Source organism: Bufo gargarizans, chromosome 5, assembly GCF_014858855.1.
Source record: "Bufo gargarizans isolate SCDJY-AF-19 chromosome 5, ASM1485885v1, whole genome shotgun sequence".
Taxonomy (NCBI): Eukaryota; Metazoa; Chordata; class Amphibia; order Anura; family Bufonidae; genus Bufo; species Bufo gargarizans.
Window position 1 is genome coordinate 192829148 of NC_058084.1, and position 24357 is coordinate 192853504.

General features: G+C 42.2%; 1 protein-coding gene across 1 annotated transcript in view; it reads left to right on the top strand.

The window, feature by feature from the left end:
• Window positions 1-24357, top strand: part of TMEM108 (transmembrane protein 108) — a 287581-nt gene that overhangs the window by 27747 nt on the left and 235477 nt on the right. Inside the window, exon 2 of the mRNA XM_044295635.1 lies at window positions 22606-22720. The gene's annotated coding sequence lies outside the window, so the exon portion shown is untranslated. The remainder of the gene's footprint in view (window positions 1-22605; window positions 22721-24357) is intronic.

Sequence of the window (24357 nt, forward strand, 5' to 3'; positions counted from 1 at the left end):
CACTTGACCTTTTATGTACGGTGAATGTATCATTTTTGGGGCCTGTAATCTAACTGGTCAACAGTAAAATTGTTGTACAGTGACTGCCTAATGTACCTCCAGCCACATTATCAATTGTTCTTTTCTGTACTGTGAATGAATAATTTTTGGGGCCTGTAGTCCACTGGCCTGCAATAAAATTGATATCCAATGACCATCTAATATATCTCCAGCCACATAATCACTTGATGTTTTCTGCCGGTGAATGCCTAATGTTTGGGGCCTGTACTCCCGTGGCCTAAAATAATTTTTTTCTAGGCTCCAGCAGGGCACATTTTTGAGAGTTTCCCTTTAAGATGCATAAAAATGGCCCCTAATTAAAATACATATTTTTTTGTGGGAATTTTTGCCATTGATCCCCCTCTGATATGTCACTGTCCATGTTGTGGGACGATTTGTCAGGTTCACCTGCCATTAAAGTGAACAGGGTCCGCCGCGAACTTGCGGTTTGCGAACATTTGATCGCTTTTGCGCGATCGCAAATTGTCCCGGATGATGTTCGTCCATCACTATTGGTTGACATCATCATTTATTTGACACTTCTTCTGATCTGGGAGAAGGAAAAACGGGACGCACAACGGATCCTGTCTGTGTAGCAACTGTAAGGCCTTTATGGTCGCATCAGAATTGGCTTATTATTTGGTATCCAAAAGCAGGAGTGGGTACAAAACACAGAAGACATGCAGATATTCCATTCATGTGTCATCTCTGTTTTAGATCCACTCCTGTTTTTTTTTTTTGCATTAGCAATACTGATGGATTATTGAGAAAATGCTGACCGAGTAAAGGCGTATGCTCCACAGACAGGATCCGTTTTTTCTGGGTAATTGTTCTGACGGATCAGAGAATTGGGAAAATTAATCAGTGACGTCAACACAAACTTACTGCTGACACCCTCTCCACTCTGTCGGGGGGCTTTACTTGTATAATAGAGAAGGTTCTGTAGACATCTATGTGGAATCAGCTGACGAGGGTGTAAAAGGAGTCTGCGTCTTCTTGACACTAACATCTACCTGTAAGGCTGAGTTGATACTTGAGTTATTTGGTCAGTTTTAGCCCCGTGGCCATCCAAATAAGTGAAGTATGCTGTGATTCTAGGACCGACGCCTGTCATCTGCATGTCATACGGACTAACAGTATTATTTCACTACCAAAGCAGACTCCCTATGCATTTTACTACAAGGCACAGTGTTCTACATCAGTGGTCCCCAACCTTTTTTGCACCAAGGACCAGTTTCATGCAAGACAATTTTCCCAGGGACCGGGGGGCTAGGGGGGATCTTGTCAGCACTGACTGATTCACACGCATAAAATAGATAACACTATGTATGAGGCGACTGGGGTCAAGGTGACATTATACTGTATGGGGCCACAATGTGACATTATATTACATGGGGTGGGCCAAATGGTGACATTATACTGCATGTGGTTGGCCAAATGGTGACATTATACTGCATGGGGGGGGGGGCAAATGGTGACATTATACTGCATGGGGTTGGCAAAATGGTGACATTATACTGCATGGGGCAACCCCCCCCCCCCCCCATACAATATCTATTCAGTGTCTGCCTGGCATAAATAGCTGAGGGGTTGCTGGGATTTGTAGTGCATTTAAGGCCATAGGTTGCTTCTTTAACTAACTTATTGTATGATACAAACACAAAGCATCACCTACCTCAGGCAGCAACAGTAACAACCCCATGACAGCAGCTAGGGCCCACACAGCACACAGGGTCATGCACTGCAGGTAGTCACCAGCCCGAGTAATGTACAGCAAGCCACACTAATCTGAAAACTCTACACTTCCGACTGCGCTAAGCCCCACCCCAATCCATTTATAGCCAATCAGCATTTGTCTTACCACTAACAATCAGCGGGCCTGTTATAGCTGCTCTCACATCAAGTGTACATGAAAGAAGCACTGGGATTGGCTGGGAGCAGCTTCCTGAGGGATTGTCATACTAGTATGGAGTGTGGCAATGTGAACATTGAGGTGTTGTTTCCCCAGGTTCCAGTCCGGGACTTAGGGCATGCTCATGTCCAGGGATCCTATTTAATCCTGCTACTGGATCTTGGGTGTGTCTCACTCTGGAGTGTCTTGTGAAGTAGAGGCCTGGGAAGACTCTGTATAAGTGGGCTCAGCTGGGTGGGCTGAGGGGCCACAAGGCTAGGTGTTAGCCTGAACTTTGGGGGACTCTGCGAGGTCTTGGAATCGACGGTCGCTAGGCCAGAGTCAGGAGTTTTATTTGTATTGTTTGTTTTGGTTTTGCTGAGGTGCCAAATAAAAGCAATGTTTGGCCCCTAACCCTGTGGTCGATGAAGATCATTGTGAGAATGGTTGGGGACTACTGTTCTACATCACTATAAAGGCTCTCAGCAGCCAGGAAATAGCTGTTTTTTAACATAATTCTCTGCAAATTTATTTGTATCAAACCAAATTTGTCCCGAAAAATTAGGCGAACCGGCGAATCGATTTTTTTAAAAAAATTCACTCATCTCTAGTTGCTTTTTTGTTACTACAACTCATCCGCAATCTGTAAACCCAGCCTAAGGACACTTACACACTGTCATTATTTTGTCAGTATTTTGCATCAATATTTGGTAAGTATTTGTAAGCTAAAACCAGGAGTGAGACCTACAAAGGAAAAATAGAATGGAATTATTCATGCCTTTTTGTGTGTTTGGAAACACTCCTGGTTTTGGCTCGGATATAATGACCAAATGCTGACCATGTGAAAACGGCCTTCTTCTAAGAGGATGAATGCATGAAAAAAGAGGATCAGCTGCATTCAAGTCCATTATTAGATTCCATAGACCACAGAACATGTTCTAGAGCTAAACCAAATGTTAATCCTAGATTAGCTAGTCATACAGATCATTCATAAAGTAATACCACCATGTATTCACAGATTAGCCACTCCATAGGCTCTGCAATTAGGATGAAAAGAAATATACTCAAAATGAACTCTTTACCTTTTCTGTATTGAACCGTCACCTTCTAGAATCTGCCATTACTGATAATAGGATGTATGCACATCCTGGAGTTGGGTTATTGGGTTTTCTTGCTCTAGATTTCTGTTTAAATAAGTTATCCCAGTGAAAAAACGTATCCCCTATCCACAGGATAGCGGATAAGCATCGGATCTCAGGGGTCCGACCACTGAGGTCTTTGCTAATCATCCGTGGTCTGTGTTCCCACATTTCAGTAGAGTGACGGACACCCATGCATGCTGCCAATCCAGTCAGCTCTGTAGAGCAACCAGAGATAGGTGAGAGCTTGTACTTTTTTGTATCCACAAAGTCCATTGTATTCTAGGCGAATTGGCTACTACAAGAAGAGTAAAATAAATCAGTGCCCCTAAAAAAAATCACTTCCATTGAATTCCCATGTGACTCAAAGATATATTACTCTACTTCTAAAACTGGCAGCTCTTCTAAGAATACTGGTTTAGCATTATACAGGTCCTTCTCAAAAAATTAGCATATTGTGATAAAGTTCATTATTTTCTGTAATGTACTGATAAACATTAGACTTTCATATATTTTAGATTCATTACACACCAACTGAAGTAGTTCAAGCCTTTTATTGTTTTAATATTGATGATTTTGGCATACAGCTCATGAAAACCCAAATTTCCTATCTCAAAAAATTAGCATATTTCATCCGACCAATAAAAGAAAAGTGTTTTTAATACAAAAAAAGTAAACCTTCAAATAATTATGTTCAGTTATGCACTCAATACTTGGTCGTGAATCCTTTTGCAGAAATGACTGCTTCAATGCGGCGTGGCATGGAGGCAATCAGCCTGTGGCACTGCTGAGGGGTTATGGAGGCCCAGGATGCTTCGATAGCGGCCTTAAGCTCATCCAGAGTGTTGGGTCTTGCGTCTCTCAACTTTCTCTTCCCAATATCCCACAGATTCTCTATGGGGTTCAGGTCAGGAGAGTTGGCAGGCCAATTGAGCACAGTAATACCATGGTCCGTAAACCATTTACCAGTGGTTTTGGCACTGTGAGCAGGTGCCAGGTCGTGCTGAAAAATGAAATCTTCATCTCCATATAGCTTTTCAGCAGATGGAAGCATGAAGTGCTCCAAAATCTCCTGATAGCGAGCTGCATTGACCCTGCCCTTGATAAAACACAGTGGACCAACACCAGCAGTTGACATGGCACCCCAGACCATCACTGACTGTGGGTACTTGACACTGGACTTCAGGCATTTTGGCATTTCCCTCTCCCCAGTCTTCCTCCAGACTCTGGCACCTTGATTTCCGAATTACATGCAACAGTCCAGTGCTGCTTCTCTGTAGCCCAGGTCAGGCGCTTCTGCCGCTGTTTCTGGTTCAAAAGTGGCTTGACCTGGGGAATGCGGCACCTGTAGCCCATTTCCTGCACACGCCTGTACACGGTGGCTCTGGATGTTTCTACTCCAGACTCAGTCCACTGCTTCCGCAGGTCCCCCAAGGTCTGGAATCGGTCCTTCTCCACAATCTTCCTCAGGGTCCGGTCACCTCTTCTCGTTGTGCAGCGTTTTCTGCCACACTTTTTCCTTCCCACAGACTTCCCACTGAGGTGCCTTGATAAAGCACTCTGGGAACAGCCTATTCATTCAGAAATTTATTTCTGTGTCTTACCCTCTTGCTTGAGGGTGTCAATGATGGCCTTCTGGACAGCAGTCAGGTCGGCAGTCTTACCCATGATTGCGGGTTTGAGTAATGAACCAGGCTGGGAGTTTTTAAAAGCCTCAGGAATCTTTTGCAGGTGTTTAGAGTTAATTAGTTGATTCAGATGATTAGGTTAATAGCTCGTTTAGAGAACCTTTTCATGATATGCTAATTTTTTGAGATAGGAATTTTGGGTTTTCATGAGCTGTATGCCAAAATCATCAATATTAAAACAATAAAAGGCTTGAACTACTTCAGTTGGTGTGTAATGAATCTAAAATATATGAAAGTCTAATGTTTATCAGTACATTACAGAAAATAATGAACTTTATCACAATATGCTAATTTTTTGAGAAGGACCTGTATATTCAGATTCTGATTATATCTCAAGCCTCATAAACTACCCTCAAAAAATTGTCTCAACATAATTTTCTAATCTTTCATCCTGCACAATTATCTACTCTCTGTCTACTCCAGATAGTCATCAATCATCATGACGTAGGCACTTCCGATTGTCTTTTTGTGCTCTTGTGTAGGCTGCTTTAAGCAGATAATAGTCTCCAGAAAGAGAATATCTGAGATGAAAGTATACAAAAGAATACACTGAATGAAAGACTGCACTGAACAAATCATGCAGAATGTGTAGTTGCACTCCACACCATCTGGTCCAAATTACAACCATTGAGGATCTTACCGGAGAATATGTATAATGTCCTAGTTTTATGCTTAAAGATCCCAGCCACTGGAAAACTTTGAATGTAAAAAATGGAGATTATTACACTCTATGTATTAAGTAAGAATATTCCTGTGCATACAGGAAGAGCTCCATGAAACCAAAATTATCATGTAGAAAGCATCAGAAATCTTAGCCAAGGAAGAGTTTAACAGTTTTACATCTGTGTACATTAAACTCCATAATTGAAATCTATGCTTTTTTGCATATTAGGAAAAAGTTTCTAACACTTACACTTTTTATTTCTAAAGCATTTATTATACACGAGGTGCAGTCTTTAATTGGCATCTAAAAGGAAGATATATTACTATAGGTTCTAAGCTCAGATGAGCGAAGTTTGTAAAAATTCAATTTGGCAGATTTCCATGAAGATCCACAAGAAATTTGATTAATTAAGAACAGATTACTCACGAATCGCTACAATTCAGGTATACCAAAGGCCACTCTGCCACACGGAGCAGCTGTTCTGCGGACAGGTTTCGGCTATGCTGCGGTGAAGAACCATGCTGCCAATTGGCCCGCAGCTGCCTTTTATTTAATAATGAAGACCACACTGTAAAGTTGGTCTTCATTGTTAATGGCTGCTCAGCACCTTTAATGCACCTTTAAACAGGGCCTGTACCCACTTCTCCAACTCCAGCGCTCTCCTGCCCTCCAAGTTGGAGCCTTTCTTCTGCCATCTCCTTTTCCTTCTTTTCCACATCATCTAATATTGATGAGAATATGTCATCAGGGACATCCAGCTCCTCCTCTCTTTGCATCTTGCTGAGTTTTCTAGGACATGTAGACTTTGAAGGATGATTTGAAAGAAGCACAGCCAGCAAAAGATGAGGATGGTCATCATTAAGACCTGGTGACCTAAGGGGACATGGCTGGCAGTGGAATAATAAAGGCTTCCATTTTATTGGTGTTGAATTACTTATCTTAGTTTATGGCTGATGTAGGAAATGTAGGAATAAATAAAACTGATGCAGAATAAGTTTCCCTGCATTCTCCCTGAACTCTCCCTCTCCAATATTCATATATTATTCATTTTCAGCAATACTGTCCCTAGAGCTTGCCACATCTCTCAACTCACAGGACAGAATGGAATGAGGGTTTTATAGGGCTGTGGCATCATAGGGGATGGCTATCTGCGGATTGGCTGGGTGCACAGCATTATGGGTGATCTTGCGTTCCCGGGCTCTCCTACACTTAGTTTAGCTTTGTAACACTTGCAGATGCCATTTAGGGAAACATGATTTGTTACATGAAGTACGAGGAAATTTGGATTCATTGTGAATCAAAGTTTTCCTAAACTTTAGGCCTTATGCACACGACCGTTGTGTGCATCCGTGGCCGTTGTGCCGTTCTCCATTTTTTTTTGCGGACCCATTGACTTTCAATGGGTCCGTGGAAAAATTGGAAAATGCACCGTTTTGCAGCCGCATCCGTGATCCGTGTTTCCTGTCCGTCCAAAAAATATGACCTGTCCTATTTTTTTGACGGACAACGGTTCACGGACCCATTCAAGTCAATGGGTCCGTGAAAAAACACGGATGCACACAAGATTGGCATCCATGGCCACCAATGATATAAATACAATAGAGGGAGGGAGGGGGGACCGGGGGGGCCGCACACTGGCCACCAATGATATAAATACAATAGAGGGAGGGAGGGGGGGCCTCACTGGCCACCAATGATATTCAAACTGGGGAGGGAGGGGGGTCTGCCCCCTGCTGCCTGGCAGACCCTGATCTCTTACAGGGGGATATGATACGCACAATTAACCCCTTCGGGTGCAGCACCTGAGGGGTTAGTTGTGCTGATCACGGCCCCCTGTAAGAGATCGGGTGCTGCCAGGCAGCAGGGGGTAGTAATGTACACAGTTCGTAGTATATTCTAACTAGAAGCGTCCCCATCACCATGGGAACGTCTCTGTGTTAGAATATACTGTCGGATATGAGTTTTCACGATGTAACTCAAATCCGATGTTATATTCTAACATAGAGGCGTTCCCATGGTGATGGGAACGCTTCAAGTTAAAATGTACCATCGGATTGGAGAAAACTCTGATCCGATGATATAAAAGGGACTCCTGACTTTACATTGAAAGTCAATGGGGGACGGATCCGTTTGCAATTGCACCATATTGTGTCAACGTCAAACGGATCCGTCCCCATTGACTTGCATTGTAATTCAGGACGGATCCGTTTGGCTCTGCACGGCCAGGCGGACACCAAAACGACTTTTTTTTCATGTCCGTGGATCCTCCAAAAATCAAGGAAGACCCACGGACGAAAAAACGGTCACGGATCACGGACCTACGGACCCTGTTTTTGCGGACCTGAAAAAAAAACGGTCGGGTGCATGAGGCCTTAGAGTGAATTTTGCTTTGAATGTTTCACTTTGCACAACACTAGTTATAAGCATAGTGCTTGACCTTGTTGCTGACAAATCACTGTAAAATCACAAATGAAATGTGCATAACTTCTTATTTTAACATGGAAAAAAAGTCATAGTCATTACAGATATTTTTATGATGGTGGCAAGGCATGATTTCCCCCTAAAGAATTCATCTATTCATGGGCACTAGAATTATTATTACCATCTATTATGCATGTAGCACTGATGTATTTTCAGAAACAGACTCAAATCCTGCTGTTTCCTGTAGCCATGTGGCTTATGACTGAATTTTTTACGTTATGCCTTCAAATACTCTGACCACGATCCTATGTTTTCTGACCTAAACCTCTGAGTGCTTTCACACATGATATTCTAGTGTTGCTTTTCAGAATTTAGCTAAAGGTCTATGGGAAATATGAAATACAGGCCACACAAGCACTATTTGCTACTGGAGTTTTTCTTAAATAGATAAGTGTTTTTGTCTTTCTGGGCATACCGTAGCTCTTGGCATTTTTTCAGGAATATTTAAATTTCCTTCTCTATAGGGGAAAAAAAAGCCATGAAGAACATGTTAGTGGAAAGAAACACTGGGGGACATTTATCAAGACTGGCATTCCCATACACCAGTCTTGATCTCCCTGTGATATAATGAGATACACCTAAGTTATTAAAAAGCAGTACATGCACCTGATTTTGAAGTCTACGTAAGTTAGGAGCTTGTGTACACATCAAATATACGTCCGCTATAATGTACACCAGTTTCTGGCATTAGTTATAGTAAATCTGGAAGGTTGTGCAAAGCACCTATCCTTCACATTAATCCCTACCCTCTAAAAGTCACAAATTATGGGGCAATTATGGCATAACGACATTGATAAATGTCCCTCAGTTTGGGCAAAAAATACCAGAAAAACTATCATAAAAAATTGGGCAAAGTGGCAAAAAATGCTTACCTGGAGCATCCACAACAATGCACGGTGTCTCCGTAGCATGATGAAAGCCACAGTAGCCTCAGTTTAAAAAGTAAAAAAATAGCTCTCTCAATCACTCCTGCTTATGATAATTTGTTTCCAGTCACACAAAAGTGACACATTAGAGGCCATATGTTTAGAGTGCCAGAGCTCTGACTCTATAATAGGTCCCTAATAAAACAGGGCCTTAAAGGGAACCTGTCATCAACCTTATACTGACCTCACTGAGGACAGCATAAAATAGTGACAGAAATGCTGATTTCAGCAGTGTGCCACTCATGAGCTAAAAGTAAGTGTTTGCTGACAACCAGCATCATAATCATTGCAGCCCAAGCCTTGAAAAGAGTAAAATCTACTTGAGAAGAGTCCTGGTTATTCATAATCTCCTGCACTACCCATTCATCTGCTGATGATTGGCAGCTCTCTCCTAGAGAGAAAGGGAGAAAACTAGGTAGAAGACTGTCAATCATGAGTAGGTGGGCGGGAGAGCAGGAATTTATAAACATGACTCTTCTTAGGTGGCCGTTACTCTATTCCAGGCCCAGTCTGCAATGATTGTGATGTTGGTTCTCGGCAACCACTTACTTTTAACTTTTAAATGACAGACCCCTGAAATCAGCTCACCTGTCTCTACTTTATACTGCTGTTAGTATGGGCAGCATAAAGTTGATGACAGGTTCCTTTCAAGGACTAGAGGATGATAACTTTGAGCTCACTTTGGAACCAATAACCACCAGATATCCTATTAAACCTTATTGATGACAAGTCATGTATGTGCAATGATAACTAAAGTTACTTAAAACGAACACGCATATGTCCTGTATACACAGATGCTGGGCCCTCAGAATAATTTCCTCTGGTGAGCCCAAGAAAAGTCAGTCCAACACTGCCCATGTTATTTGATTGGTGGAGACTTATCTGCTCCATCAGGAGTCCAAAATGCATCTCCTTATTTCTGGAAACCACTTGATACTGCATGACAGTAGACAAGCATACAAAAAATAGGAACTGAGACATTTATCTATTAAAAGCAGGTAGTTTTTGCAGCTGGAAATGCCTTTCCTATCAAAACCTATCTAGATTTTTTCCTTGAACACCAACTCTTGCACGAGCTTTGTTGTGCATTGGGTAACAATTTCTTTACAATTAATGTGCCTTATGCCCCTTTATTCACAAAGTCTTGGAGGGGCTCCTTTGTGTAGAAAAAACAGATCTACTCCATTGAAGTGAAAAGAGATGAAAGTCAAACACATGGATCCTGAAAATAGGTGACCATTGTCACCTGGAAATAGAGTACAAAAAAGAAAAGCCGATAACGCAAGGAAAATAGAAATTTCCTTTAGGATGAAACAGGGAATTGTGTCTGAGAATAGACAAATGAAAACGTTATGTAACGAAAAAAGGATTTGTGGTGGTAGAGAGGCCTAACGAAGTGCTCAAATCTAATTTGTCATATTTTTTCCATTACAAAATTTTTGTTTATTAAATCCATTCATTATTACTGGGTTTCTTATGTAACTGTCATCTAGGTGGTCCGCAGTTTGTGACAAAGATGACGGGACCTCAGAGATTTCCAAAATGTTCCTATATAGAAAAGTGGCTGGAAAAAAATGCTAGGCCTGATCTGGCATCATTTTAAGCCTATGTCAATTGATTAAGCTGGTACATATGGCACAGGGGAGAGGGATAATGTTAAAATGATGTGCCTGCATTACTAAATATCCCCCAAAGTGTTTTTTTTTTTTTTAAATAAACTTATGCACAGGCATCTGGGATTAGCATTTGTTAGTTGGGGTCCAACTGCTGAGACCTAAACCACTTCGAGAGAATGGCAGTCCACTGCTCTGGTTTAAATGGAGCGGCAGGTTGTCCATTCAATGGAGTGGCAGGTTGCCATGCACACTGCTTCTTAAAAGCAAACAAACCCATTAGGAACCCATGCTAATATATATAGATTTTATTGACTTGGGACAGATTAATGGATAATCACATTCAAAAATAATATTGTCATTGCAATGACCTAATGCCTGTTTACTTAGAGCCCTTCATATCTGCAGACCTCTGGTCACTTTCCTCCTAAAATATGGCACTAAAAATGTTCCAATAAAAGCAAGGAATTGCAGCCCCTATCTGTCATTAGTTAACAATTACATGAATGGATTGTGGAGCAGTGTTCGAGTGAAAGGTTTCTATTGAAATTAATGCTGCTGCTGGTCAAATGAAATGGAAAGCCATTCATTCCAGTCGGGGGGTAGGAAAAATGAAAGAAATAGAGTGGGGGAGGTTAGAAATGGTAGAGAACAAGGAAGTAGTATAAGTAGTAATATAAGAAGGGTTAAGCTGATTACTAGGCTTTCTTCAATAATGGTCATACACTTAATTACAGTACCAGGGTTGTATTATACTGTTCGGGCTCATGCACATTTTTCTGTATGCCATGTGATACGTTGATGTTACATGGTGGTGAACAGGATTTCCAAACCTTCCATTCACATTATACAGCATTTTTATTTTTTTATAATGACTTTAATGGGTAAAAAACATGGCAAAAACGACATGAAAAGAACACAATGCAGATGAGGACTGTGCGGCAGCGTATAGACAGCATATGGCTCCCTAATATGGATCCTCTCTGTCTTGTCATACAGACTCCTTAAGACTCCATATCCAATATGTACACAGCTATTATCCTTAGAAGCTTGGGACCTATATACTAAAGAATGCTGTTTCATGCATCAAGCTTAGTAAAAAAAAAAAAGTTATCCAGAATAAGATCTGGCAAATTGATTAAGAGGCACAGTCCTCTTAATAAATGTGTCTTATATTTGTGTTGTCCATGTGCCACAAACTTAAATCTACACCAACAAGGAAATGGCATAGATTTCAGTTATATTTTGCACCAGTTTTCTGGTGTAAATTATTGTATATGTGTTGGGCTGTGGTGGCCCTGTCCTCTTCCACTGAGCCCTGCTTACTTTTTTTTTTTTAAAGTGAGAGCAACGGAGAAATGTATATATAAGTATATCTCTATATGAGTCATACACAGGTTCAGCAGAGGCTAAGTGGGCCTTTATGGTTAATGTCTTATGGATCACTAACCCAGAAGGACTACTGCAAGTTAATGTAACATTTCTTGAGTTAAATGTTATGACTGTTTATGTTCATGTACAACATGTGGTTAAAGAGGCTCTGTCAGAATGATCAAACCTATTAAACCAGGTATGGTGCCTGGTAGAGCTCTTCATGCTGATGAAAACAATACCTTTCTTTTGTCTGTATGCTAAACAGCTGCATAGATATCTGCGTTTTTAACCTTATGCAAATGAACAAATTGAAGCACCAGGAGGCAGGGCTGAATCCTTGGACCACTGCTTTGTAACACTCCCTTGATTAACAGGGCTAGACATAAGCGTGCTGAGGACAGAGCGTGTCCTAGAATGTACATATCATATACACTACTTATTGTGGCCTTGCCACATGGAGATATGCTTAGAAAGCTTAAATATATATATTGTAGGAAGGTGCAAGGGTCTGTTGTTGACGGAAGGTATGTGTCCCCGAGGTTCCTGGCCTCGGTGAAGTAAGAGCCGGTATTTTCAGGTGTCGGCTGCAGCTAATGCTGATTGACACTATACTATTTTAGTATTGCTGTATAGCTTATCCGGGATGGCTCTTAAGTGCTGGGTGGGTGACTACTCCAGAATTATTTTGTAAACTGGGAATCATAAAACATAACATTTACTAAGTCATTTAAAATAGTGATTACCACTGGGTGAGAGACAACAATTGCATTTACCTCCACTATTACAAATCACGATAGTGAAAAAAAGGTTGGGTCTTACCATGTCTTGTGAGATCCACAACCTATGGAGGAAGGTCCTGGCAGTTGATGATACCTGGGACCAGCGTGACCAAGGTGCTTGTGTTAGGGTTGGCACTTTATCAGCTCCTAGTATACCTTATTATGGCTTTCCTGCCTAAATGAGGGTTGGGGGCTGTTCTTATTGCCTGCCTAACACACATGGAGCACCCGTCCCAACAGGGGCGACCCCACACCGAAACTTTCCCTCAGTATGGGTCTAGTATTCTATGTAGCCCTAATTACAAAGCCCTACATGCCATGTTTCAGTCTTGCTTTTCAGACATCATCAGGGGACTTCACAAAAGTATTCAGGGGTAATGAAAGATCAAGGTCGTTTTAGCCTCGTACCTTCACTCAGGATAGTGGGTAGTTCTTATCCATGCCATATCATGGGACGTGTCCCATGTCAGCTTGTGTCTCACCTCAAACGGTGGTGATTTGGGCTCAATTGACATGTCAACACAGCGAGATTACAACCTGAGATGGTGGACCCGGTGGAACGCTATGAGGCTACCAGGAATTTGAAAGAGGGTTTGTTTGGGAGGGGGGCAGCCACAACACAGCAATCTCCATCCCAGACCCAGAGACTTGTGCCAACCAAGCCCACTCAGGGTGTACCCCCCCCCCTGTAGACCCAGCTCCGATAGTATGCTATCGGTGTCAGGACTGGAGCCTGGCCACGTAAGGGCCAACTGTCCCCATCAGGGCGAATCCATGGATACTAATTAATGTTACCGCAACTCGTTCACCAGGAAGCTGTGTGCATCAGGTATCCCAGAGACTGTAGACAATAAGTGGGAGACACTCTGGCAGTGGCTTTGTTGGACTCAGGAAGTCTGGTGTCCCTGGTAAGAGCTACCCAGGTGCGTCCCGACAATTATACTGGCCGAAAAATCAAGGTCGTGTGCATACATGGAGATTTAAAGGACTATCCCACCACCCTGGTGTCTATCCACTGGAGGCGGCAAGTGGACCCACGAGATGGCCGTTGCCACCACTTTACCTTATGAACTAATAATAGGGAGAGACTTTCCGGGCTTCCTGGCCCTGTCGCCATCTGTTGTTGATGGCTCTGAGTCAGGAGTAACTTCGGCAGTGGCCTGGCTCGGACGGGAGACCAGAACCCTGGGAACCCAAGGCCGAAGGGCCAGTGGTAGGGGTGACCGCCACTTTGGTGGAAGAGGGGGAGACAACCCCGCTGAGTGTGTTGGTAGAAGACGTTGAGGACTTGCCACCAGGTCCTGAATTGGCAGACCTCAATGTCTCCGGTGAAAATTTCAGAACCGCACAACACTGGGACCCAACCTTATCCCGGGCCTGGGAGAATGTTGTAATAATTGATGGTGAATCACAAAACCTAGGGCCGAGTCGATGTTTCCCCATTTTGTTGTTCACCAGGAAATGCTGTATTGAGTAAACCAACTACGGGGGTAAGCATATTGAACAGCTGGTGGTGCCCAAGGCATATGGCAAGTTCGTATTGGAGCTTGTCCACCAACATCTTCTTGGGGGGTCACTTGGGGTGGCAGAAAATGCAGGATCAGATACTATAGCTGTTTTACTGGCCCAGTTTGTTCAGAGAGGTAGAAGAGTTTTGTAAGTCTTGCCCAACCTGCCAGATAAATAGCCCCCAGCCACATTTCCAGAGCCCCCAGGTGCCTCTCTGGATTATCGAGGTCCTGTTCAAGCGAATTGCTATGGCTCTCATAGGCCCAGTGCTGAAGTCCACTAGAGTGCACCAACATATCTTGGTAGTCCTTGACTACGCCACTCGGTACCCGGAGGCGGTGCCACTGTAACATACATCAGCCAAACTCATAGCTAAGAAGTTAATGGAGATGTTTTCCCGAGTGGGTCTACCTAAAGAGGTTCTGACTGACCAAGGGTCACCTTTTATATCCAAGGTCATGAGGGAACTCTGTAAGTTGCTACACATAAAACAGCTACTGACGTCCATGTATCATCCGCAAACGGATGGCCTGGTAGAGAGATTTAATCAAACATTAAAAAACATGTTAAAAAGAGTGGTGTCTCAAGATGGGAGGGACTGGGACCTTCTTCTGCCCTATCTCATGTTCACAGTGCGAGAGGTGCCCCAGGCCTCTACTGGGTTCTCGTCCTATATGGCAGACACCCTTGCGGTTTGTTGTACATAGCCAAAGAAGCATGGCAACAACAACCCACACCGCACAAAAGTGTTATTGAGTACATAACCCAGATGCAAGGACGGATGGAGACAGTCTTGCCTCTGGTTAGGGAGCATATGGAGGCAGCGCAGTGAGCCCTGGGTAGGGTCTATAATCGGCATGCTTGGGTCCAGAACTTTAACCCCGGTGATCAGGTTTTGGTTCTGGTACTGTTATAGAAATATTAATAGTAGAAATCCGATCTCATCAGATTTTGTGTAAGGACAGGCAAATCTCTCAACCGCAGTCAGAGTCAGACACAGGTGTTACCATTTTGAGTTCTTCTGAGCAACTCCCTTGATCCCGCCCAGTCTGTACACTTTTATTGTTTACTCACAAAAGGTGTAACAATAGAAAAGGGGCTGGCCCATCACCCGACCACTTACTTAATGTAACAAGGATGCAGGAAGTGATGACATACAGGAACTGATGACATAGGAAGACAAGACACCCTCATTTAGAATAACATAGCCAGCTAACAAACACATGTATACAATAATTTGCCATTTCCTATCCTATAACCACTGGAGTTAACTTTATCCAGCCTTGCTCAGTGATCAATGCCAGATAAAGTTACTATGATCCTCATGCATGTTTATTCACAGGACAACATCATTATCTCCAGCGGCTGATCAGGCGCACTAGCGACAACAAACGCACGTTCCTTTCATATATTGTTCTCTTAACAAATGCATCCACGCTAGGCCAATAAATCCGCGTCTTGCGCGGGGGCCCTAGCCGGCGTCCATACATCAGCCAACAAAACACTGCTCTGCTGAACACATCAGTCTCCCCCGGCCCACAGCCTAGTGCTTAGCACATGGACCATTCACCGACGGAGACCTCTGCGCCCAGCAGCTGTGACAGGACATACACAGGAAGATATCCACTCCAATGGTTTACCCTGACACTGAGAGACATGATAACAATACACAATATATTAGAAACACATCATAATAAAATTTCCACAACAGTACCAACCGTGGACAGTAAGTTCCTAGCTTGGTGGCAGGGGCCCTACGAGGTACTCGAGAAAGTGGGAGAGGTAAATTACAAGGTACACCAGCCGGGGCAGGGAAAGCCAGGGCAGGTGTACCATGTGAATTTACTAAAACCATGGAAAGATAGGGAGTCCTCTACTGAAGACAGCCCATGGCCAGGTTTTGTAGGAGAAAAGGTTCAGGATCCTCGGTCTGATGCAAGAGAAGCAGTTGCCACAGTAAAAATTGCTGCCAGCCTCTCCGCTAAACAGGCTCAGGAAGCCAGGGAGTTCATTAGTCGGAACACGTATGTGTTCTCGGACCTCCCTCTACACACTTCCATACCCAGCATGACATTGTCACTGAGCCTCAGGCAAAAGTCCGGTTAAAACCATACCAGGTACCCGAGGCTCAGCAACAAGCCATCGCGGAGAAAGTGCAGCTAATGCTGCAACTAGACGTCATTGAGGAGTCCAAAAGAGAACAGGCCAGTTCGATGTTCTTAATACCCAAGTTGGACCGAACGTTACGGTTCTGTAACGATTTTTGCAAACTAAACAAGTTCGATGTGTATCCCATTATCCCAGCTTATCAAGAGGTTAGGACAAGCCTGATATTTTTATGTTTTGGACCTCACGAAGGGCTACTGGTTGATGCCCTTAACAGAGGCTGCCAAAGAGAAAACTGCCTTTGTCACTCCTGAGGTGCTGTATAAGTATAAAGTGTTACCCTTTGGTCTGCATGGTGCCCCCACCACGTTCCAACGACTCATGGACATTGTACTTCATCCACATCGTCAGTACGCTTCAGCTTACCTGGATGATATCGTCATCCACAGTACTGACTGGGAAAGTCATCTACCCAAAGTGCAGACTGTAGTGGACTCCCTTAGGAAGGCTGGACTGACTGCTAACCCAAAGAAATGCACGATAGGGTTAGAAGAGACTAAATACCTGGGGTACATCATTGGACGTGGAGTTTTCAAACCCCAAGTGAATAAAATGGAGGTGATTCAGAATTTGTTCCTGAGAATGGTGGGCTATTATATGAGGTTCGTTCCCCATTTTGCCACTTTAGCGGCTCCGTTGACAGGGCTCTTTAAGGGACGAAGTCTGTGATGGTCCGCTGGAATGACCAGGCGTTAGAGGCTTTTTCAGCGTTGAAGTCGGTCCTGTGCGGGTCACCGGTTTTGGTGACGCACAACTTCAAGAGGGAGTTTCTGGTACAGACTGATGCCTCTGAAGTAGGCCTCGGAGCTGTACTCTCTCAGGAAATCAATGGGGAGGAACATTCCATTGTTTTCCTGAGCCGCAAACTCACTACAGCCGAGACTAGGTACAGTATAGTGGAGAGAGACTGCCTAGCCATCAAATGGGCACTCGAGTCTCTCCGCTATTATCTGTTAGGGAGAAAGTTCTGTCTGGTTACTGACCACTCCCCTCTCAAATGGATAAGCCAGGCCAAAGAAAGGAATGCTTGGGTCACCAGATGGTTCTTGTCCTTACAGAACTTCAAGTTCTTAGTGGAACACAGGTCAGGCCGCTTGCAGAGAAACGCGGATGCCCTGTCCCGGGTACACTGTCTGGCAAGTGTTCACCCCCTCAGGGTTGAACAAAGGGGGAGGTATGTAGGAAGGCGCAAGGGTCTGTCATTGACAGAGGGTATGTGTCACCGAGGTTCCTGGCCTCGGTGAAGTAAGAGCCGGTATTTTCAGGTGTCAGTGGCAGCTAATGCTGATTGACACTTTACCAACAAGGTGGAGTTTTTTTTATGCACAAACTTTCTACTCCATGTGAACAAACACCAGCTATGCTAAAGGCTATAGCGTAGTGCTAGATGGTCAGCCTTGAATGTAGAGATCTTAACATCAATTCCAAGGAGAGACTGGTATATGTATTTTTTTCAGTTATTTTTTTCTATCTCATTTGAAGGTGTATTCTGGTTACATTAAGTTATCCCCTATCCACTGATCATGAAAATTGGTGGTCCATGCCCCCTGAAATGAGCATAGTGGCCAGTCAGGCATGCATGTAGCTGCTCCTTTGATTTCTATGGGAATTCCGGAGCTAGCTAAGCACTGTACTCGTGATCAGTGGGGGTCCGAGCGGTAGGATAGGGGATAGCAATGTAATTGGAATACCCTTTTAACCTATAATAAAAGGATATACTATAATAAATAATGTATAATAATAAAAGGCCTTAATATATGGAGAATCGTTTTTTATGCTTATAAATCTAAAACCTATTATTGGTTTATTCACAGGCACAATATATGATTATATCAAAACCAGCAATACATTAGCTTTCTAATCTTTCTAAAAAAAAAAAAAATCTCAATATAATAAGCATATAGTCTTTTATTATGGGTTGAATGAGGGAGAGAAAAAATATCTGAAGAAAGTCTCTCCCAAGATTCAAACCTTGGATCTGTACAATCAAGGCTGACGACTTACCACTAAGCTATAGCATTACCACATATTTACTGGCTTTTCTAATTATATATTAAGCTTGCTGATGTATAGCCCTGTTAGTCAAAGGAAGGAGGAGTGTGCAGAGCACAGGGGGTGTTACAAAGCAGTGCTCCAAGGATTCAGCCCGGCCTCCTGGTGCTCCAACTTGCTCATTTGCATATGGATAAAAACACAGATATCTCTGCAGCTGTTTAGCATATAGGCAAAAGAAAGGTATAATTTTAATCAGCATGATAAGCCCTACCAAGCAGTATGCCTGGTTTAATATGATGACAGAGTCTGTTTAACTACTTGGCAAATTGTGTTAGGTTGTCAGGAGATGGACTATGTCTGCCCTCTGAGTAGTTAGTATTGTAGGATTCTAGTCTGAAGGAACGTGAAGGGAAGACGTGTCTGTTCAACATCGTGCACAACTAGGCCCAAATTCAGAAAACCTTAATCTTTGACTCTACAACTGCACAGAAAACAGCCATGCTAAAAAGTACTCCAGAGAGAAAGAGAGACTAGAGATCTGAGAAGGGCTATAACTTACAAGGCAGTGTATTAAGCTTGTTTATGGCACAAATTATTTACTGCTGTGGTAGGGAAAGTTGCTAAAGCATCCCCCATACTTTAAGACAGATTGGCTTCCCGTAGATCAGATCTGCACTCCTCAGTCCCAGAATTGCTAATGGACATAACTAGAACCCTAGTGCATGCCTGTGGTTTCGCTGTGAGACTGCAAAGCATCTTTAGAGCATGGGAGTACTATAACCACCATCATTGTTGCTGTCCATACACCACTTTTGAAAGAATATTGCACTGTGACATTCTGCAGAACTCTGTGTTTTGCTACTATTTGTACAACATCAACTTTTTAAAGGTGTCTTTATTTATTGCAAACAACGGTCCTGATTATTGTCTCAATTATTCGATGGCCCTACCTTGCACCTAGAAAATCATCCAACTTCAGGGGGACCCCAATCAACACCAGACAGGAGCCTCAATATCAGGGTGTTCCCTGAGAATACGGGTGTACCCTCCGCCTCATGCACATCCTTTGGGAGCGCAAGAGTGGAGATCTCCACTGCTATCTGTCAATATTACAAACACCTTCAGAGCCACAACTAATACTCCCATCCTCCACACACTCCGCAGCTGTCCCATGCAGATCCTTGCCTAGTGGAGCCATAATAGGACTTGTGTTGATGAGCACATAGACTTAACTGGACCTTATCTGTTTTTTTTTTTCATACAAACTAAACCTTAACCACTTCCCATCCGGGCCATTTTCCCCCTTTCTGACCAGGCCTAATTTTGCAAATCTGACATATCTCACTTTATGTGGTAATAACTTTGGAACGCTTTTACTTATCCAAGTCATTCAGAGATTGTTTTCTCGTGACACATTGTACTTCATGTTAGTCATAAATTTGAGTCAATATATTTTACCTTTATTTATGAAAAAATCCCAAATTTACCCAAAAATTAAAAAAATTAGCATTTTTCTAAATGTCAATTTCTCTGCTTTTAAAACAGAAAGTGATACCTCATAAAATATTTATTACTTAACATTCCCCATATGTCTACTTTATGTTGGCATCATTTTGAAAATATCATTTTATTTTTTGGGGACGTTAGAAGGCTTAGAAGTTTAGAAGCAATTCTTAAAATTTTTAAGAAAATTGCCAAAACCCACTTTTTAAGGACCAGTACAGGTCTGAAGTCACTTTGTGGGGCCTACATAGTGGATACCCCCATAAATGACCCCATTGTAGAAACTACACCCCTTAAGTTACTTAAAACCGATTTTACTAACTTTGTTAACCCTTTAGGCGTTCCACAAGAATTAAAGGAAAATGGAGATCAAATTTTTACATTTCACTTTTTTGGCAGATTTTCCATTTTAATCCAATTTTTTCTTTAACACATCGATGGTTAACAGCCAAACAAAACTCAATATTTATTACCCAGATTCTGCAGTTTACAGAAGCACCCCACATGTGGTCATAAACTGCTGTATTAGCACACGGCAGGGCGCAGAAGAAAAGGAGTGCCACATGGTTTTTAGATGAAATGTCCTGTTTGAAGCCCCCCTGATGCACCCTTACAGTAGAAACTCCCAAGAAGTGACCCCATTTTGGAAACAAAGGGATAAGGTGCCAGTTTTATTAGTACTGTTTTTGGGTACATATGATTTTTTGATTATTCATTATAACACTTTATGGGGCAAGGTGACAAAAAAATTGGTTGTTTTAGCACAGTTTTTATTTATTTATTTTTACAGCGTTCACCTGAGGGGTTCGGTCATGTGACATTTTTATAGAGCAGATCGTTACCTACGTGGCGATACCTAATATGTATACTTTTTGTTATTTATTTAGGTTTTACACAATAATAGCATTTTTGAAACAAGAAAATAACGATTTTCTTATGTAGGGGCTCATTTTTTGCTGGATGAGGTAACAGTTTTATTGGTACCATTTTGTGGTAAATACACCTCTTTGATCACTTTTTTATTTTTTTTATTTACGGTGTTCACCTGAGAGGTTAGGTCATGTGATATTTTTATAGAGCTGGTTTTTACAGATGCGGAGTTACCTAATATGTATACTTTTTTTAAATTTATTAGACTTTAACACAATAATAGCATTTTTGAAACCAAAAAATGATGTTTTAGTGTCTCAAAGTTCTGAGAGCTATAGGTTTTTTTATTTTTTGAGCGATTTTCTTATGTAGGGGCTCATTTTTTGCGGGATGAGGTGACGGCTTTATTGGTACCATTTTATGGGACATACGCCTTTTTGATCACTTGGTGTTGCAATTTTTGTGATGTAAGGTGACAAAAATTGCTTTTTTTGACACATTAAGAAAAAAAATATTTATGGTGTTTATTGGACTGGGTCGATCATGTGATATATTTATAGAGCCGACCGTCACAGACACGGCAATACCAAATATGTCCAATTTTTTTTTTAATTCCTTACATGAGGAATATTTTATACTTTGCGACCCCCATAGGGTCATACAAGACCTCTGGGGGACATTTACTTCATTTTTTTTATTTTTTATTTCACTGTTGATTACTCCTGTAACTGGGGCTGACATAGTAACCCCAGTTACAGAAGAAATGCACCACCCAGAGAGGCTGTACAGCGCTGTACAGCCTCAGTGCAGGGCTGATCGAGGTCTCTGAAAGATGACCGGCCTCACATGACCGCCTGGACGGAACAGGAAGCGCTATGCGCTTCCTGGTCTGTATGCATGGCACTCGGTGAGCGCTGTGTATACAGCGATCTAGAAGGCAGGGACACCTGGAAACTGTCCCTGTCTTTTCTAAGGGTTGCCCTGCTGTCAATGACAGCGGGCAACCCGATCAGCAGCTGCACGATTAGCGTGCAGCTGCGATCTCTGAAAGGACGTTTTAAAACATCCATTAGGAGATAGAGAACCACCTCTTGGACGTTTATAGTCTATGGGCGGATGGGAGGTGGTTATAGAGTTTTTCCCACAAAAATATTCTACATTTTTCAAAGCAGCAGAGTTTTTCAATAAAATGTATCTGTAGAGCGGCAACTGCTGTTTGTTCATTTCCCCATTTCTTTGTCCACCACAATAATATTGTTGAGGTGGATGCACATGCTCAGTTCCATCTTTAAACTGCCACCAGTCGTATCTACTGTTCGAAGCTGTGACAGTTACAGAGAGAAAACCGTAACAGTAAGGACATGCCCACAAGCTGTGATAGGAAGAGAGCCTCATCAGAAGGGACACACCTCCTAAATAAGCTGCCAGTTTTAAATAGGTCTAGCAGAGCAAAAAATTTGAACATTTCCAGATCCATTTGAGGTGCAGGGCTGGTTCTAGATTTGTTAGAGAATGTCACGTAATATATGATGTCTGATTTTAATTTTTTACATTAGTCATGGCATAGCCCTTTTAATGTGAGTTTTCCCACTAGATGTAAATCGTAAGCAGATATTATTGTTTCCTTATATTTAAGAGAGGACACTGTGTACAGGTTATAGTCTCCTCCATTGTCTAACTATTCTTCCCTTGCTTAAAACATGAAATATGTTTGAGAACCTTTGATGAGACATTATAAATCATTGTCTCCAAGTGCAGACGGTTTAATTAAAACAGGAGGAAGTATAAAGGATCTAAAATCTTCAGAAAATGAAATATGCTGTTCCATCTGCCTTTCTAGATCATGAGTGAATCATCTAGGTTTGAAGATTATTGAAGTAATGAACTAGTTGGCTCGGTGATAAGCAATGGATTTACATACTGTTTAGTTCAATATAACTAAATTATACTATTCTTTTAATACTCTAGCTCCCATCAGTTTGTGAAATGGAGGAAGTAGAACCCACCAGCAATAGATAAGATAAAATCAATGGATTATGCAAATGTAGCCAAGCTGGACATCTTCTATACATCTCACTCAAAGGTAAGGTCAATAGCCACATGAAAACTACAACTTATCTGTATGTATCTTAAATTCAATCCTGAAGTGTAATGATATATAAGATGATAGAATTTTGTGCACTCTCTTTCCCACCAATCTGCCAATCTAAAGGTGCCGCCGATCAACAAATAATCAGGTGAACCTCTTTGTGCAGGCACTTCAATCATCATTTCCGACCAGCAGATTGTGCTGTCTAAACAGTGATCTGCTGCCCAGAAACAATGATTCTGTGTGGGGACCAGCAATGGCAATACCAATCCCTCATCCTCATACTGTGAATGAGATTGCTGCATGTAAAAGTAGCGGTCTCCTTCACTGAGCAAGCAGCCGACTGTTGGGGAGGAACATTTCCTTCCGACAATCAGCTGTTGCATCTTGCACTGTAAAGTCTTTAAACTTTTTCACAAAACTTTTTAGATGTCATAGAGATATATCAAAAGTTGCGATTAGTGGGGGTCTGAGCACTGAGATACACACCGATCCCTAGAACAAGAAGAGAGAACCAGTTGCATATCTTCTCACTGCACTAGAAATCTATGGAACTTGTCTTGATTCTGTCCTCAACAGCGAGGAGAAAGAGCGTGATATATGCACTTCTCTTCAGTTTTAGGGATTTGTGAGGGACTGGTCTCAGCACTTTTATGAAAAGTTAGTGACCCTTTAAAGTGAAGACTCAAAGTGCCAACAATATGTGGGCTTCTTAGCAACCAGTGATGTCACCAGTGGGTGATTTGCTCTCATCCCCAGTATAATGCTAAAAGGTTAGGACACATATTCATGCACTCAGTAGGGCTTTCAATATCTGTGATTCCTAAGAAATGCTTTGATGACTACATTTTGTAAATGTTCCATTGCATTTGTTTTAGGCAGCTTGTGGTGCTTAGTTTCGTTCATGGAGGGTTAGTATAGCCCATTTTCTAGTATGTAGTCCAATACTGCTTTAGAAGATTTGCTCAGTTCATGCAGCAGTAAACCGTAAGAAGAAAGGCAATATGGAAGTGTATATTTTTCTGTGACTGGTTTAATAATCTTGTAAAGTAGCTTGCTGTTCTTGTGAGAATTATTCTGTTGATTTGCTTTTAGATGACTTCAATAGTTGATGGATGTCTGTCTGGAGATTTTACTACATGTATCGATTGCACTAATTACGTTTCAAGCTTTCATATTCAGCTTTCTGACACATATTTACCTAAAAGGGTTTCCAGCTGTATAGCAAAAGGTGTCAGTAGACTGCATGAGTAATAAATAAAAAGATTCCCCGATGCTGTTGTTTTGACGGGACCAGTGTCCAATCTGCCCCGTATTTGCAGTTATAGTCCTGAAATGGCTGTGGAAGCTGCTCAATCAATTCCTTACTGCAGCAGAGACCCACCCAAACCAATTATTCGCTGAGCAGCATGTTCAGCCATTTCCTGCTATATTAGGACACCTGCAGGAAGTGAAGCGCAGTTAGGATCAAGGCATCTTCGGAACGGCAGAGGCGGAGGAACAGTGAGATGAGCATTGGCTCTTTTATTTATTTTTTTAAACCATGTGCAGCCATATGCTACACTTTTTTACATTGCTTGAAAACTTTTCTCCATTTTGTTCCCACATCCTCACCTGAAATAGGCATGGTG